The sequence below is a fragment of the Triturus cristatus genome, chromosome 1_1 (assembly GCF_964204655.1).
Source record: "Triturus cristatus chromosome 1_1, aTriCri1.1, whole genome shotgun sequence".
Lineage (NCBI taxonomy): Eukaryota > Metazoa > Chordata > Amphibia > Caudata > Salamandridae > Triturus > Triturus cristatus.
The window spans coordinates 403,903,328-403,922,052 of NC_140579.1; positions in this window are offsets into that span (position 1 = coordinate 403,903,328).

Genomic DNA, 18,725 nt, shown 5'->3' on the forward strand with positions numbered 1-18,725 from the left:
GGACCTGTAAAAGGGACATGCAACTATTGTAAACAACCAGGTCATTACATACACGATTGCCCAGTCTTGAAGCGTAATATCGCCACAGGTAAAACACAAGAAAGACCACGGCCACCTAGACAGGATCAGAATGAACAAGGAGCACCGCAGCATGCACAGTCCATGCCAGCTCCACAACAGTCTATACAGTTTGTGCCAGCTGCACCAGCGCTGCCTGTTGCTGCCACACAAACCACGACACGACAGCTGTACCAGACCGCACAGTATGACTATCCTGATTATCAACGATACGCATGAACCAGCCTAGAGAGGGAAGTTGACTTACCCCTTATCGAGGTCCCTGTAGACCAAGAAGGACCTTATGTACATAGTGAACTATTAGGCCAAGATAGAAAATTTTTACTTGATACAGGGGCAAGTCGAACAACTATAAAACGTAGTGAAGTTCCAGGGGCACCCCTCTCAGGCTCACAGAATATTTCCCTTGGTTTTTCAGGAAAACCTATTGTTAATGAAGTATCACAGCCTCTTCCACTTACGATAGGACCCTTGACCCGAACTACAGATTTATTGCTTACTAAATCATGTCCAGAAAACTTGTTAGGTATAAAAACACTGAAAGCTCTAGGAGCTATAATATGTTGTTCTCCGGAAGGAGTAAGATTGTTTTTACGTGATTTCAAAGGTCACTATGTGTCTCGAGACATGGATCCCCGACTGCAGACTTTACCTACACATTTATGGGCACAAGGCCCTACTGATGTGGGTTGCATGAATATTACACCATATCGAGTTACACTAAAGGCAGGAGTGGTACTACCACGAATGCGACAATACAAGTTACCACCAGATGCTGTAGTGGCTTTACTGCAAATCATTGACGAGCTCATTGTCCAAGGAGTGGTTGTGGAAACAGACTCCAATGTATGTAATTCCCCGATAATTCCGATTCTTAAACGAACAGATCCAAAGGCCCCGCCAGTATATCGATTGGTTATTGATCTGCGCGAATTGAACAAATGCATTGTGCCACAATTCCCTGTGGTCCCAGATATCTCGTCATTACTGACAGCTATTGATTCCGAAGCAACATTCTTTACTGTAATTGATCTCAAGAATGCCTTTTTCAGCGTCCCAATAGATCCGGAAAGCCAATACTTGTTCGGATTTAGTTTAAATGGACGTAGCTTTAAATTCACACGCGCACCTCAAGGATTTACAGAAAGCCCCAGCATCTATAGCCAAGCACTGAAACGAGAACTCGACAGTATCCACATGCCAGTCAACACTGCCCTGCTTCAATATGTCGATGATCTGCTGATCACCGCTAGAAACGAACCCGAATGTGAGAAAGCATCACTGACGGTATTACAATTTTTGGCCGAAAAGGGGCACAAGGTGTCCCCTTCTAAGCTGCAATTCTGTGTCCAGCGAGTTGTTTACCTTGGTCACTCGCTGTCCAAGGAGGGAAGGCAGCTTACACCAGATCGCATCCAGCTAATTGCAAATATGCCAATACCCAAGACACAAAAGGAGGTGCGGGCTTTCATAGGCCTCACTTCATATTGTAGGCAGTGGATCCCTCAGTATGCATTTCTAGCAAAACCACTCATTCAATTGACAACACAGGAGGCAGCCACATCGACTGTTCTCCCTTGGACTCAGGAACATGCACAAGCTTTTGAAAGCCTAAAGAAAGCCTTATGCCAAGCACCTGTTTTAGCAACACCATGTTACAATAAACAGTTTACACTCTTTGTTACAGAACGCGAAGGTACTGCCTTGTCAGTACTCACACAGGAACAAGCAGGATCACACAAACCATGTGCTTATTTTTCTAGTACATTAGATCCCGTAGCTCAGGCTTTGCCTGCATGCCTAAAATCAGTGGCAGCAACAGCTTTAGCAATCAGACAAAGCGATGCCATAGTATTAGGACATCCATTGACAGTACAAGTACCACATGCAGTAGAGGTTCTCTTGAACCGCACACAAACGCAACACTTGACTATAGCACGACTCACTGGTTACGAATTAACATTGTTTCAGCCACATATAGAAATCAGACGTTGTAGTACATTGAATCCTGCCACACTGTTACCTGTAAATGGAACAGACCCACTTGCACATGATTGTATTGAAGTTATCACTATCACGACGAAACCCAGACAAGATTTGACAGACGTCCCATTGTCAGACCCAGACCTGACGTTGTATGTAGATGGTTCATGTATGAGAACAGGTACAGGAGAGTTAGTGGCCGCTTATGCAGTCACAACAGACACTGAAATCATTGAAACAAATTGTATAAATACCTTGTCCGCTCAAGCAGCAGAGCTCATCGCTCTGACACAAGCCTGTATTCAAGCCACAAATAAAAAAGTCAACATATACACTGATTCACGTTATGCATTCGGAGTTGTACATGACTTCGGCGTGCTGTGGCGAGAGAGAGGTTATTTAACTTCTCACGGTGCCCACATTCAGCACGGACCCCTCATTCATGCCTTATTAGATGCAATACATCTGCCCACTGCAATATCAATTATGAAATGTAAAGCTCATACGAAAGTTACTGATATCATTTCTCAAGGCAATGATCTAGCTGACAGAACAGCTAAACAGACTGCTCAAACTCAAACATCCGACATGACAAAGACAATAGTCCCGACGCCAACACATTGTATGATGGTTAAGGATCCCGCTCTTGACGTAATTGACATACAGACACATGCTACTCCAGACGAAATAAAGAAATGGACTGAATTAGGAGGGATCCAAACGGATCAAGGATGGATGACGAAGGAAAAATCTGTGTGGTTCCTTCCTGATTCAATGGTACAAGTCGTTATTAACACTGTACATAGTCCAGCACATCTAGGAGAAAAAGCTATGCTAGACAGCATCCAACACATTTGGTTCAACAAACATTTACGAGCAGCAGCTAAACAAAAAGTTCGTACCTGTATGATCTGTTGTCAGTTTAACCCAGGAAAAAGCATTCCCGTAGAACAGGGTGGATTTCAGCCTCCTGATCACCCTTTTGAAGTCCTCCAGATGGATTATATCCAGATGGAACGATGTCGAGGATTCAAATATGTTCTCGTAGTTGTCTGTGCTCTTTCCCGTTGGACAGAGGCATACCCGGTTTCAGATTACACTGCCCCGACTACTGCCAAACAGTTAGTTCGAGAATTCTTCCCACGGTACGGTTTACCACGTGTTGTCTACTCAGATAACGGCCAGCCGTTTTCATCCGAACTAATGAAACACGTTTCACTTTTGTTAGGCTATCAGTGGAAATTTCACTGTGTCCGACACCCCGAGGCAGCAGGTCTCGTGGAAAGACATAATCAGACCCTGAAAATTAGATTGTCCAAAATATGCAGAGAGAAAGGTGTCGACTGGGTAGTAGCGTTACCAGTTGCACTCTTTTACATGAGAATGGTAGCACACTCTCGAACAGGGCTATCCCCGTATGAGGTGATCTTTGGCAGACCACCAAATATGTGGGGGACGCCTATACCACGCAAAATAACTGATATTGACTGTAATATGCTGACAGATTACTTGGCTTCCTTGATGTCTGCACTACAATCTTGTCGTTCACAGGTAGCTGCAGCTTTTCCCGACAACACTGAGGTGAAACCCCATGACGTAATTCCAGGAGATTTGGTCTTAGTGAGGAACTTTGATCGGAAGTCTCAGCTGGATCCTAGGTGGAGGTCGCCTCAGCTCGTACTGCTAACGACGAGGACAGCCGTGAAGATCGAAGGTCGAAAAGGCTGGATACATTCAAGTCATATCAAGAAATTTCATGGACTGTCGTCAGACGTAAACGACACACCTTGCGTGTCTTCCTCGATTGACTCAAAACTTCCTTTTGTTGAACTGAGTAACCACGAACAATACAAACTAAAACTTAGGTCTAACCAGTCAGGCAATTTGATTGTTTAAGTCCTCTCCAAGGTGAATCGGTCGAATTTGTCTCTGACATGTATCACTTAGACCTGTATAGAGAAAGAAACAGAAGGATAAAACTGAAACGACAGGCGTACTGTAAATCACTGCGTAGTCATTGCACAGTGACGTTATTAATTTTGTTTCTCTTAAGTCTTTTAATAATTACTGCAAGTATATTGTTGCACATATATTATCCTATTTCTAGACATGTTTATAAGGTTACTGCTGAACATTCTTTTAGTGAATTACCTCTGCATGAGTTGTCTTATAGATTCGCGCTGCGCAATAACACGTTTATTAGTATGTTACATCATTCCCATCAGGTTAGCAATGCTACAAATTGTTGGATATGTGGCCGACTCCCTCCCTATCAGAATTATAAAGGAATTTTACCTCTCTTTCCATACCCGTTCACACACAACGGCTCCTGTGGAGCATGGTTTAGTTTAATCAATTCCCTAGATTCGAATTCTGCAGTTTATCAAGACAACTGGGTATGGGGAAATTTGAACTTAGTTTTACTTAAAGTCTGCTACCCTAACAAGGAGGGACTTCCCAAAAGAACAGGAACTGATCTAGAAAACGAAGTGTATGGATTAGGTAATTTTACGCTTAATCTTATGATCCTAAATGTCGAATCCGAAGCTACTCCAATTTTGCCCACTATGTCAATATTTCCAGTAGAAGGTGAATTATGTGTAAGAAAGAATGGTTCCATACATATGGGCCATAGTAGATGCACCACTGTAATAGAATTTAGTGATCAAGGCAAGTCGACATTTAGAGCTTCCCGCCATTCCTATTTTATATGTGGTCAGACGGCATATATACGTCTGCCTCTAGATTGGGATGGTACCTGCTACATCGGATTCCTTTTGCCACCTGTTTTCCTAGCTCCTCCTGATTATCACAGAAATACTCATTTAGTACACAATAGAGAAAGGAGAGATCTCCCAATAGTCGATTACACTGAAACAGCATGGGAAAAATACACAGATTTCAATAAAGGTCTCTTTCCCTATATAGGTACCGTTACTAATAGTAAGCTGATACGTAGATTAACTAGAACCCTTGAAGCAGTAGTGAACGAAACTATTTCCGCCTTAGGCAATTTAACAGAAGAGCAGTCTGCTATGCGGATTGTTGTGCTTCAAAATCGTCTTGTCCTTGACGTCATCCTGGCCGATAGGGGCGGAGCTTGTAGGGTCATCGGATCAAGTTGTTGCATTTTCATACCAGAAAATTCGCCATCTGTATATAAAGCCATAACTCGCCTTCATAAGATTGTAAGCCAGATACATCAGAATCCAGGCACCTGGACTTGGTCCGGTTGGTTTTGGAGTGTATTATCTACCTTTGGATGGAAGGTCCTATCCTTCCTAGGTATTGGCTTTCTCATACTATTCAGTTGCTGTCTATGTCTACAATGTGGACCAGCGATCTGTGGTCTGTGTGCCACATCGTGTATTCCACCACCAAGATTTCATTCATCCCAGAAGAAAAAAGAAGAACAAATGATGCTATATGAACAGATCAACGGATTGATGAAGATTGATATCTCTTAACGGGCAAGTAGGGGACAAGGAGGGAATGTGGAAATATGGATTTTTCTGATCAGTTATGTCCCCTATCTTGGACCCCAACGGTTTCATGTATGAATCACAAGTACATGTATGTTCCCTCCAGTTCCAGTTATGAAGACGCAAACACATGTGCGTCCACCGTCAACACGTCCTCTTTCAGATCCGCCATGAATAGGCCGGATATTCCATTCCTAAGTATGAAAGGCCACCGGCTTTATATGGTTCACTTATGCCATTTTACAGTCCAGGCAAGTAGGCCCTGATTCTGTCATCAAGCTTTTCTTTCCTTCTGCCTCTGAAAGCTCCAGTCTGAGCCTGCATCTGTGACCATGAACTTTGTCTCATTCCCTGCGCGGCTCACGGTGCCTGACATCAGCCTGTTGCCTGCCAAAAACTGTATTTCACCTTCGAAATTATCTGCTCCGCTCCCTGCCCAATGCATTCCTGTCTAGTAGTTTAAGTAAACATTCTCCCAGCTACCGAGCAAAGGCCCGGCTTCTCTGTCTTTATGCAAGTAATTCATAGCCCTATTATTATGGAAGACTTCTGCCCTCGCATCTAGTGTAGACACTTAGACGCTTGTACACGCACTAACAGTCAGTATAGTCAGTATAGAATAAGATTCTACTCTAAGAGACCTCTCTTTTGGATAACATAGTTCTTTAAACATAGGATGTTAGATATGATTTGGGATTAGGTTGACTTGACCCTCCAGACATCTGTCGCCACATGTAGAGTTAAATGTCAAATCCCCTTCACCCCCTAGTTGCACGTCAATCATACGTCATGCTGCTGCGTGCGCATTTCTGCCAAGTATTTCTGCTGACATTGCAAAATTCTTTCATGGAACCACCCTATTATGACATCATACCTGATGACGTTCTTTAGTTACACCCGGTTACGCCCACTTTTGCTACGCATGTATGTTTTATCTTTACTATCAATTGTTACGCCTCCTGCATTTGCTCCACTGTAATGCCTATTGTATAAAAGTGATTACTTATCAATAAAGTATGTACTTCACTTCCTGAACCTCCGTGGTGATGGAACTTGGAGTCCACGATTCGAATCGTCCATTGGAATAAAGCCCATTCCGAACCTCTAATATCACGGATTTTGCCTCTTATTTTACTGAGCTATTTTTATTATTTTTTTGTATCAAATTAAGTCCCGGTAATTAAATTATTTACCACAAGCACGACCCCTACACTGCCCGAACACCACTGCAGTGCCCTAAACCCTAAAACACCACCCCCAGCAAGACCCCCTACACTGCTCGAACACCACAGCACTGCCCTAAACCCTGAAACACCAGCCCCAGCAGGACGACCTACACTGGCCGAACTCCACTGCACTGCCCTAAACCTCAAAACACCATCCCCAGCAAGAACCCCTACACTGCTCGAACACCACTGCACTGCCCTAAACCCTGAAACACCAGCCCCAGCATGACTGTTGGACCTGGCCCTTTTTGAAGGGTCATCCCTAAACTTTTTGCCTTCCTCCTGTATTTTTTTCTGACCTGTTGTTGGCTGATTTATGACTCTGGGCACCTTACCACTGCTGATCAGTGCTAAGGTGCATATGCTCTCCCTATGGTAAAATGTATACATTGATTGGTGTCCATGATTGGTTCATTTGGTTTACTGTCAGCCCCTAGTAGAGTGCACCAGGAGTGCCAGGGCTTGTAAATACAAATGCCGCTAGTGGGCTTGCAGCACTGGTTGTGCCACCCACAGAAGCGGCCTAGTAAAATGTGTCTAGGATCTGCCACTGCAGAACCTGCGCGCGGTCTGGTACCGTCGCGCTGACTGCGCAAGTGCACCCACTTGCCAGTCCCTAAACCTTCCCTTAACTACATATTAGTCACCCTTCTGGTAGGCCCAAGGGCAGGGTGCATTGTAGGCATAAGGTAGGACATGCCCTGATGTGTGTGGCATGTCTTAATAGTGAATTACATCCATTTTCGTTTTTCATTTTGGAAGGCTACCTGCTCTCCATAGGCCAGAACGGGCTGCTGGAATTACTACACCCTGTAATCCCAGTGGACTCATAGAGCATGGTAGAAAGTCATGTTTAGTATGCCTGAACTCAGAATAATAAAATACTTCTTTTAGTAAAGTTTATTTTAATATCCTGCGTTTGTAAATACTACTTTTAGAAAGTTAGTATTTACTGATCTGGCCATTCAGTCCGCCTCTGCGCTGGGTGTGTGTGTTCTGCCTAGCAACAGTAGGAGCAGGGTTGGGGAATCCCCAGAGACAGGCTGGCTGCCAGGTGGTGGGTAGAGAGATTACACCAGGATGGGTGGGAGGAGTCCACCCTTGACTCTGAATAGACCTGTGCTCTGACAGCACAAAGCCGGCTCCGCCCCCTGTGGAGCGGCTGATGTCTCTGCCCTGCTGCTGAAAGGAAAGAGCAGAGTCACCACAACAAAGTGCTCAAAAACTGGACTGAGCCAGGCCCAGGCCCCCTGGCGCTAAAGAACAAAAGAATCGCACTATAAAAGTAGGAGCCTGGCTCCTAAGAAATCAGATCCTGTTGACGCCAAGACGAACCTCTGCCTGAAGGAGAAGGACCTGGAGAAGCTGAAGGAGGAATACTGTCTCTCTGCCTAAGAGACTGGCCTGCAGTGGGTGCCTGCTGCTGGAAGGAGAGGAAGAAAAGACTACAGAAAAGACTTTTAATCAACTTGTGCTGAAAACAATCTCCAAGGGCTTGCGTGTGAACTTGCCCCCTGACCTGCGCCCCAGGAACAGTGGGCGCTACCTTCCTGACAGAAGAGGAGAAGTGCCTGGACGTGATTCTACAAGCTGACCCTGGAGAACTGATGCATCCCCTGACCTCGCTGAGCAACGCGACTTCTGCTGCTGGTGTGGCTGCGAACAACGTAAAGGCCTGACAGCCCGAGCACCGTGAACAACTGCCCCCTCGAGCCGTAGCTCGCAACGCAAGGAGGAGATCTACGAGTCTGAGTGCTGAGTCCCTGTGATCCCTGCCGGGTTATAGAGACCGCTGTAAGGACCGAGTGGTGCCCTGGTTCACGACCTACAGACGAAGCTAACAGCGTGCTGCGCTGCGACATCACCCCGGGGCTGCCCTCCTGCCTCTGCCCCCATCGCGGTGACCTGTGACCCGCCCGAGCGCCCCACGAAGCTTCGCCGTCCCCGGGACCTGTGGGACTTCAGCGCGGCGTGGGACGCCTTTGGACAAGACTACCAGGCCGCCCCGAACCCCCCCTTTGCAGACTACAAGCTTCCGGTGAGTCCGCGCTAAAAGTGCGGCCCGTACTCCCTTTCGTACGGACCGTACGTACATCACAAGCCTCTGGGTTTGCCCCGTACTGTTGCCTCGTACGCCTTTTTGAAATCAGCCGAGTTCGCAACGTACTGAGCTTTGAAACGTACTGCCAGGGAATCCCTTGTGCTGTGAAACGTACTGTGCTTTGAAACGTACTGCCAGGGAATCCTTTGTGCTGTGAAACGTACTGAGCTTTGAAACGTACTGCCCGGGAATCCCTTGTGCTGTGAAACGTACTGTGCTTTGAAACGTACTGCCAGGGAATCCTTTGTGCTGTGAAACGTGCTGCCAGGCCTGGGTTCGAACCGTACTGGCCTTGGGAGCAGTGTAGTTCGAACCGCACCTGCTCCGGACCGTACCCGCATTGAAAACCATTGCCGGTGCTCACGCGAGAAGCGTGAGACTCGGCAAGCGTACTCCGGCTCACGCGAGAAGCGTGGGAAACGGCAAGGCACTGTAGAAACCTTGCCAAGGGCACCCCAAAGGCGCTACGAAGTACCCCGAAGACCTAAAGAACTTGTTTTAAAGAGAACTGTGCCATTTCAAGACCTGTGGACTGCCCTTAAGTATTTAAAAGTAACTGGATTGAGATTCGCTAAGGGAACTGTATTTATGCAACCGGCCTGAAAGACAACCTTTTATATAAAGAGTTATATTTTGGATATAAATACAGCCTTGTGTCTTTGTGTGGTGGGGTGGTGATTATTGTGTGGGACAACTTGAACGCTTAACCTTATTCCCTCTGGAAATCTAGCCTGACTGCTCGTGCCACGTTACCTAGAGGGTGAGCAGGGGTTATTTTTAAAGAGGTGATCCTTTGCCCTGACTTAGATGAAAAGGGTCCCTGCTTGTCGCAAGTGCATACCTGCGCCAACCAGAGACCCCGGATTCTAACATTGATGGCAGCGGTGCGGATTTACAGATTTGCGTTCTTGGTGTCTGCGCTGTGATTACTAGCCATTGCACAGTGAGGACAGTCCAGTAGCTTGAGCCACAGAACTTTTAGAATTTTAACTTCACTTGCCAAGAGAAGAAGATCCCTTGTGTTTGGAGTCATGCCGGGCCCAAACAGCATAGAGAAAACCGCGCTGAAAGCCTGGATTGAATCAAGGGGTGCGACCAAGGAAGTTACACCATTGAAACCAGCGGGAAGCGTTCGCAGTTTTGGCAGAGACCTGTCGCCAGAGGAGCTGGCAGACAGACAGGCCGCCAGGGATCATGAATTGAAGTTGGCAGAGCTGGAAGTAAATGCCCAATTTGAGCTAGAAAGCAAGAAGCTGGCTCTGGAAGAAAAGAAAATGCAAATGGAGCATGACTTCCTAATGAAGAAATATGATATGGAGCTCGAGAGGCTTGAGGCCATGAGTGTCTCAGCCCAGCAACAAGAAAGGTGCGTAGCTCAGAGATTGAGCTTTTCTGAGTGGGAGGAGGAATCCAGCTCAGATGGTGGCAGCAGTATTGAATTCTCTAGTGCTGAAAGAGTAGTACGCACACCCAGAGATGTGGCGCCTGACTTGAAGGAGGGGGTTAACACACACCAGGAGGTTCAAGGGCATGAGGTAGCTCCAGTAGTGCGCAGTATCCCTGAAGGGAATAGGGTAACTGGCGCAGGGGTTCATAGTCCTAGTGGCGGGAGGGACACTCTACTGGCTCTAGATGAGAGGCGCAGGGAGAGGGGTTTCCCCAACATTGAAGTCCTGGTAGGTGAGTGTGAAGACTGCCCAGAAGAGTGTGGGTTGTGTGACAGAGACAGTCAGATACTGTCTTGCCAGTCTCAGGAGAGTGGTGTGGAGTACGTGTGTGAGGCACTGGATGGTAAGGTGAAGGCTAGTTTGGTTAAAACTGCTAGGGGGCTGTGTGATCGAATTGTGGGAGAGCATATTTTAAGTCCCTGTTTTCCAGAGCTACGTCAACACCTGTTGGAGAGTGAGTTCTCTGACCGCAGAGAACTCACATTGGAGGCAGACCTTTTGGTGGATTCCAGAGGGTCTGGAGAGGCATTGGGGAGTGACCCTGTGGGGAGTGGCTCAGGTATCTTCCAACCCAGAGTGGTGGAAGTGGTGCAGAGTAGCCCAGCTAGGTCCCATGGTAGTGGGAGGGGTGTAGGGGCTCACGTCCTGTCTCAGTGGAGAAGGAGTGAGTGTGGGGCTGCGTGCCCCCAGGTGCCCAAAACCCAGTCTCAGAGCCTGGATGGTTCTTTAAGGGAACACCAGGCGGGGAGCCTAGGCTGTCCTGATGGGCCGCCCATTGAGGGGGATCCCCTAGTGTCTGGTGAGCTGGGAGTGTCTGTAAGCAGGCCTCCATCAGTTCTGGTGTCTGGCAGTACCGCTCCAGTTGGGAGGGTGCAGAGGTCCAGATTGAGGGGTGAGAGGGGGAAAGAGTCCCCAGTGGAAGAACCAGTGGGTCAGGGGCCAGCAAGAAGGGCTGCGTCCCCCGTGAGTGACCATGGTGAGACCACTTCTGTCCTGGGGGATCTTCAGGCACTGTCAGATGGACAGGGGTCGGGAGATCAGCGCCAGGCAGACTGTCACACGACACATGAGTTATGTGTCACCCTCAGGGGGGGCATGCGTGCTCCCCGGGAAGTCCTGGTGCGCCAGGCGAGCGTTCAACCGCATGGGTTGGACCCAGGGTTGGGAAGCCAGGTTCAGGTGTTGTCTGACCTGAAGGGTGGGACAACTGTAATCAGTGTCCTGACCCATGTTGCTTCTAGGGGTACCACGCCAGTTGGGAGTAGGCAGTACTCTGGAAGGGGGTGCAGAGGGAGGGAGTCCTCGCCTCTGACCCCGGCTCAACTGAAGGGTTTAGACCCTAGGTTGAAGGGCCAGGTTCAGGGTGTCCCCCCTGACCTGGGCACCCAGTTGCAGAATAGAACCCCTGAACTGGTGGGCGAATTGCGCAGGACACCTGCCACAGGTGCCATGGCAATTCTGGAAGGGGGTGCCACTCCAGCTGGGAGGGTACAGAGCCCCAAGGAGGAGGACCGGGTGTGGGAGAGGCCACCCCAGTCTTTGGTCCAGCCGCTGGGTACAGTCCCGGGGCTGGTGGGTCAGTGCCAGGATGTCATACCTGACCTGACAAGGAGGAGAATGGACAAAGGGTGCCAAGCACCTGGGGCTACTGCCCCCCGCTCCCTGGCGCCACAGAGGATTGAGAGCCCTGAGAGGCATACGGCCTGGGTCTCATCCCTGACTACTGTCAGTGGCCACTGTAGCATTTTGCTGTCTCTCTGGTGGGACACACCTGTGGGCCAGTTAAGGTTAGGTGCTGCACAGGTGGTGTCCACAGGCGAGGAGAAGGGTTCCCCATGGATTGGCTTGGTGGGCCCTGAGAGTATGGACAGAGGGAGTCCGATAGGTTCAGATTGGCGTAGAAATGGAGTCTGCCCCTGCAGTTGCGGGCCAGGTCCTTGTTCTATCGCCCCAAGCAGGGAAGACCATCACGGTGGTGATTGGTCTACCCTGCGTTTTGGCTGGAAGGGGGTTGTGTTGGACCTGGCCCTTTTTGAAGGGTCATCCCTAAACTTTTTGCCTTCCTCCTGTATTTTTTCTGACCTGTTGTTGGCTGATTTATGACTCTGGGCACCTTACCACTGCTGATCAGTGCTAAGGTGCATATGCTCTCCCTATGGTAAAATGTATACATTGATTGGTGTCCATGATTGGTTCATTTGGTTTACTGTCAGCCCCTAGTAGAGTGCACCAGGAGTGCCAGGGCTTGTAAATACAAATGCCGCTAGTGGGCTTGCAGCACTGGTTGTGCCACCCACAGAAGCGGCCTAGTAAAATGTGTCTAGGATCTGCCACTGCAGAACCTGCGCGCGGTCTGGTACCGTCGCGCTGACTGCGCAAGTGCACCCACTTGCCAGTCCCTAAACCTTCCCTTAACTACATATTAGTCACCCCTCTGGTAGGCCCAAGGGCAGGGTGCATTGTAGGCATAAGGTAGGACATGCCCTGATGTGTGTGGCATGTCTTAATAGTGAATTACATCCATTTTCGTTTTTCACTATTGAAGGCTACCTGCTCTCCATAGGCCAGAATGGGCTGCTGGAATTACTACACCCTGTAATCCCAGTGGACTCATAGAGCATGGTAGAAAGTCATGTTTAGTATGCCTGAACTCAGAATAATAAAATACTTCTTTTAGTAAAGTTTATTTTAATATCCTGCGTTTGTAAATACTACTTTTAGAAAGTTAGTATTTACTGATCTGGCCATTCAGTCCGCCTCTGCGCTGGGTGTGTGTGTTCTGCCTAGCAACAGTAGGAGCAGGGTTGGGGAATCCCCAGAGACAGGCTGGCTGCCAGGTGGTGGGTAGAGAGATTACACCAGGATGGGTGGGAGGAGTCCACCCTTGACTCTGAATAGACCTGTGCTCTGACAGCACAAAGCCGGCTCCGCCCCCTGTGGAGCGGCTGATGTCTCTGCCCTGCTGCTGAAAGGAAAGAGCAGAGTCACCACAACAAAGTGCTCAAAAACTGGACTGAGCCAGGCCCAGGCCCCCTGGCGCTAAAGAACAAAAGAATCGCACTATAAAAGTAGGAGCCTGGCTCCTAAGAAATCAGATCCTGTTGACGCCAAGACGAACCTCTGCCTGAAGGAGAAGGACCTGGAGAAGCTGAAGGAGGAATACTGTCTCTCTGCCTAAGAGACTGGCCTGCAGTGGGTGCCTGCTGCTGGAAGGAGAGGAAGAAAAGACTACAGAAAAGACTTTTAATCAACTTGTGCTGAAAACAATCTCCAAGGGCTTGCGTGTGAACGTGCTCCCTGACCTGCGCCCCAGGAACAGTGGGCGCTACCTTCCTGACAGAAGAGGAGAAGTGCCTGGACGTGATTCTACAAGCTGACCCTGGAGAACTGATGCATCCCCTGACCTCGCTGAGCAACGCGACTTCTGCTGCTGGTGTGGCTGCGAACAACGTAAAGGCCTGACAGCCCGAGCACCGTGAACAACTGCCCCCTCGAGCAGTAGCTCGCAACGCAAGGAGGAGATCTACGAGTCTGAGTGCTGAGTCCCTGTGATCCCTGCCGGGTTATAGAGACCGCTGTAAGGACCGAGTGGTGCCCTGGTTCACGACCTACAGACGAAGCTAACAGCGCGCTGCGCTGCGACATCACCCCGGGGCTGCCCTCCTGCCTCTGCCCCCTTCGCGGTGACCTGTGACCCGCCCGAGCGCCCCACGAAGCTTCGCCGTCCCCGGGACCTGTGGGACTTCAGCGCGGCGTGGGACGCCTTTGGACAAGACTACCAGGCCGCCCCGAACCCCCCCTTTGCAGACTACAAGCTTCCGGTGAGTCCGCGCTAAAAGTACGGCCCGTACTCCCTTTCGTACGGACCGTACGTACATCACAAGCCTCTGGGTTCGCCCCGTACTGTTGCCTCGTATGCCTTTTTGAAATCAGCCGAGTTCGCAACGTACTGAGCTTTGAAACGTACTGCCAGGGAATCCCTTGTGCTGTGAAACGTACTGTGCTTTGAAACGTACTGCCAGGGAATCCTTTGTGCTGTGAAACGTACTGAGCTTTGAAACGTACTGCCCGGGAATCCCTTGTGCTGTGAAACGTACTGTGCTTTGAAACGTACTGCCAGGGAATCCTTTGTGCTGTGAAACGTGCTGCCAGGCCTGGGTTCGAACCGTACTGGCCTTGGGAGCAGTGTAGTTCGAACCGCACCTGCTCCGGACCGTACCCGCATTGAAAACCATTGCCGGTGCTCACGCGAGAAGCGTGAGACTCGGCAAGCGTACTCCGGCTCACGCGAGAAGCGTGGGAAACGGCAAGGCACTGTAGAAACCTTGCCAAGGGCACCCCAAAGGCGCTACGAAGTACCCCGAAGACCTAAAGAACTTGTTTTAAAGAGAACTGTGCCATTTCAAGACCTGTGGACTGCCCTTAAGTATTTAAAAGTAACTGGATTGAGATTCGCTAAGGGAACTGTATTTATGCAACCGGCCTGAAAGACAACCTTTTATATAAAGAGTTATATTTTGGATATAAATACAGCCTTGTGTCTTTGTGTGGTGGGGTGGTGATTATTGTGTGGGACAACTTGAACGCTTAACCTTATTCCCTCTGGAAATCTAGCCTGACTGCTCGCGCCACGTTACCTAGAGGGTGAGCAGGGGTTATTTTTAAAGAGGTGATCCTTTGCCCTGACTTAGATGAAAAGGGTCCCTGCTTGTCGCAAGTGCATACCTGCGCCAACCAGAGACCCCGGATTCTAACATTGATGGCAGCGGTGCGGATTTACAGATTTGCGTTCTTGGTGTCTGCGCAGTGATTACTAGCCATTGCACAGTGAGGACAGTCCAGTAGCTTGAGCCACAGAACTTTTAGAATTTTAACTTCGCTTGCCAAGAGAAGAAGATCCCTTGTGTTTGGAGTCATGCCGGGCCCAAACAGCATAGAGAAAACCGCGCTGAAAGCCTGGATTGAATCAAGGGGTGCGACCAAGGAAGTTACACCATTGAAACCAGCGGGAAGCGTTCGCAGTTTTGGCAGAGACCTGTCGCCAGAGGAGCTGGCAGACAGACAGGCCGCCAGGGATCATGAATTGAAGTTGGCAGAGCTGGAAGTAAATGCCCAATTTGAGCTAGAAAGCAAGAAGCTGGCTCTGGAAGAAAAGAAAATGCAAATGGAGCATGACTTCCTAATGAAGAAATATGATATGGAGCTCGAGAGGCTTGAGGCCATGAGTGTCTCAGCCCAGCAACAAGAAAGGTGCGTAGCTCAGAGATTGAGCTTTTCTGAGTGGGAGGAGGAATCCAGCTCAGATGGTGGCAGCAGTATTGAATTCTCTAGTGCTGAAAGAGTAGTACGCACACCCAGAGATGTGGCGCCTGACTTGAAGGAGGGGGTTAACACACACCAGGAGGTTCAAGGGCATGAGGTAGCTCCAGTAGTGCGCAGTATCCCTGAAGGGAATAGAGTGACTGGCGCAGGGGTTCATAGTCCTAGTGGCAGGAGGGACACTCTACTGGCTCTAGATGAGAGGCGCAGGGAGAGGGGTTTCCCCAACATTGAAGTCCTGGTAGGTGAGTGTGAAGACTGCCCAGAAGAGTGTGGGTTGTGTGACAGAGACAGTCAGATACTGTCTTGCCAGTCTCAGGAGAGTGGTGTGGAGTACGTGTGTGAGGCACTGGATGGTAAGGTGAAGGCTAGTTTGGTTAAAACTGCTAGGGGGCTGTGTGATCGAATTGTGGGAGAGCATATTTTAAGTCCCTGTTTTCCAGAGCTACGTCAACACCTGTTGGAGAGTGAGTTCTCTGACCGCAGAGAACTCACATTGGAGGCAGACCTTTTGGTGGATTCCAGAGGGTCTGGAGAGGCATTGGGGAGTGACCCTGTGGGGAGTGGCTCAGGTATCTTCCAACCCAGAGTGGTGGAAGTGGTGCAGAGTAGCCCAGCTAGGTCCCATGGTAGTGGGAGGGGTGTAGGGGCTCACGTCCTGTCTCAGTGGAGAAGGAGTGAGTGTGGGGCTGCGTGCCCCCAGGTGCCCGAAACCCAGTCTCAGAGCCTGGATGGTTCTTTAAGGGAACACCAGGCGGGGAGCCTAGGCTGTCCTGATGGGCCGCCCATTGAGGGGGATCCCCTAGTGTCTGGTGAGCTGGGAGTGTCTGTAAGCAGGCCTCCATCAATTCTGGTGTCTGGCAGTACCGCTCCAGTTGGGAGGGTGCAGAGGTCCAGATTGAGGGGTGAGAGGGGGAAAGAGTCCCCAGTGGAAGAACCAGTGGGTCAGGGGCCAGCAAGAAGGGCTGCGTCCCCCGTGAGTGACCATGGTGAGACCACTTCTGTCCTGGGGGATCTTCAGGCACTGTCAGATGGACAGGGGTCGGGAGATCAGCGCCAGGCAGACTGTCACACGACACATGAGTTATGTGTCACCCTCAGGGGGGGAATGCGTGCTCCCCGGGAAGTCCTGGTGCACCAGGCGAGCGTTCAACCGCATGGGTTGGACCCAGGGTTGTGAAGCCAGGTTCAGGTGTTGTCTGACCTGAAGGGTGGGACCACTGTAATCAGTGTCCTGACCCATGTTGCTTCTAGGGGTACCACGCCAGTTGGGAGTAGGCAGTACTCTGGAAGGGGGTGCAGAGGGAGGGAGTCCTCGCCTCTGACCCCGGCTCAACTGAAGGGTTTAGACCCTAGGTTGAAGGGCCAGGTTCAGGGTGTCCCCCCTGACCTGGGCACCCAGTTGCAGAATAGAACCCCTGAACTGGTGGGCGAATTGCGCAGGACACCTGCCACAGGTGCCATGGCAATTCTGGAAGGGGGTGCCACTCCAGCTGGGAGGGTACAGAGCCCCAAGGAGGAGGACCGGGTGTGGGAGAGGCCACCCCAGTCTTTGGTCCAGCCGCTGGGTACAGTCCCGGGGCTGGTGGGTCAGTGCCAGGATGTCATACCTGACCTGACAAGGAGGAGAATGGACAAAGGGTGCCAAGCACCTGGGGCTACTGCCCCCCGCTCCCTGGCGCCACAGAGGATTGAGAGCCCTGAGAGGCATACGGCCTGGGTCTCATCCCTGACTACTGTCAGTGGCCACTGTAGCATTTTGCTGTCTCTCTGGTGGGACACACCTGTGGGCCAGTTAAGGTTAGGTGCTGCACAGGTGGTGTCCACAGGCGAGGAGAAGGGTTCCCCATGGATTGGCTTGGTGGGCCCTGAGAGTATGGACAGAGGGAGTCCGATAGGTTCAGATTGGCGTAGAAATGGAGTCTGCCCCTGCAGTTGCGGGCCAGGTCCTTGTTCTATCGCCCCAAGCAGGGAAGACCATCACGGTGGTGATTGGTCTACCCTGCGTTTTGGCTGGAAGGGGGTTGTGTTGGACCTGGCCCTTTTTGAAGGGTCATCCCTAAACTTTTTGCCTTCCTCCTGTATTTTTTCTGACCTGTTGTTGGCTGATTTATGACTCTGGGCACCTTACCACTGCTGATCAGTGCTAAGGTGCATATGCTCTCCCTATGGTAAAATGTATACATTGATTGGTGTCCATGATTGGTTCATTTGGTTTACTGTCAGCCCCTAGTAGAGTGCACCAGGAGTGCCAGGGCTTGTAAATACAAATGCCGCTAGTGGGCTTGCAGCACTGGTTGTGCCACCCACAGAAGCGGCCTAGTAAAATGTGTCTAGGATCTGCCACTGCAGAACCTGCGCGCGGTCTGGTACCGTCGCGCTGACTGCGCAAGTGCACCCACTTGCCAGTCCCTAAACCTTCCCTTAACTACATATTAGTCACCCCTCTGGTAGGCCCAAGGGCAGGGTGCATTGTAGGCATAAGGTAGGACATGCCCTGATGTGTGTGGCATGTCTTAATAGTGAATTACATCCATTTTCGTTTTTCACTATTGAAGGCTACCTGCTCTCCATAGGCCAGAATGGGCTGCTGGAATTACTACACCCTGTAATCCCAGTGGACTCATAGAGCATGGTAGAAAGTCATGTTTAGTATGCCTGAACTCAGAATAATAAAATACTTCTTTTAGTAAAGTTTATTTTAATATCCTGCGTTTGTAAATACTACTTTTAGAAAGTTAGTATTTACTGATCTGGCCATTCAGTCCGCCTCTGCGCTGGGTGTGTGTGTTCTGCCTAGCAACAGTAGGAGCAGGGTTGGGGAATCCCCAGAGACAGGCTGGCTGCCAGGTGGTGGGTAGAGAGATTACACCAGGATGGGTGGGAGGAGTCCACCCTTGACTCTGAATAGACCTGTGCTCTGACAGCACAAAGCCGGCTCCGCCCCCTGTGGAGCGGCTGATGTCTCTGCCCTGCTGCTGAAAGGAAAGAGCAGAGTCACCATAACAAAGTGCTCAAAAACTGGACTGAGCCAGGCCCAGGCCCCCTGGCGCTAAAGAACAAAAGAATCGCACTATAAAAGTAGGAG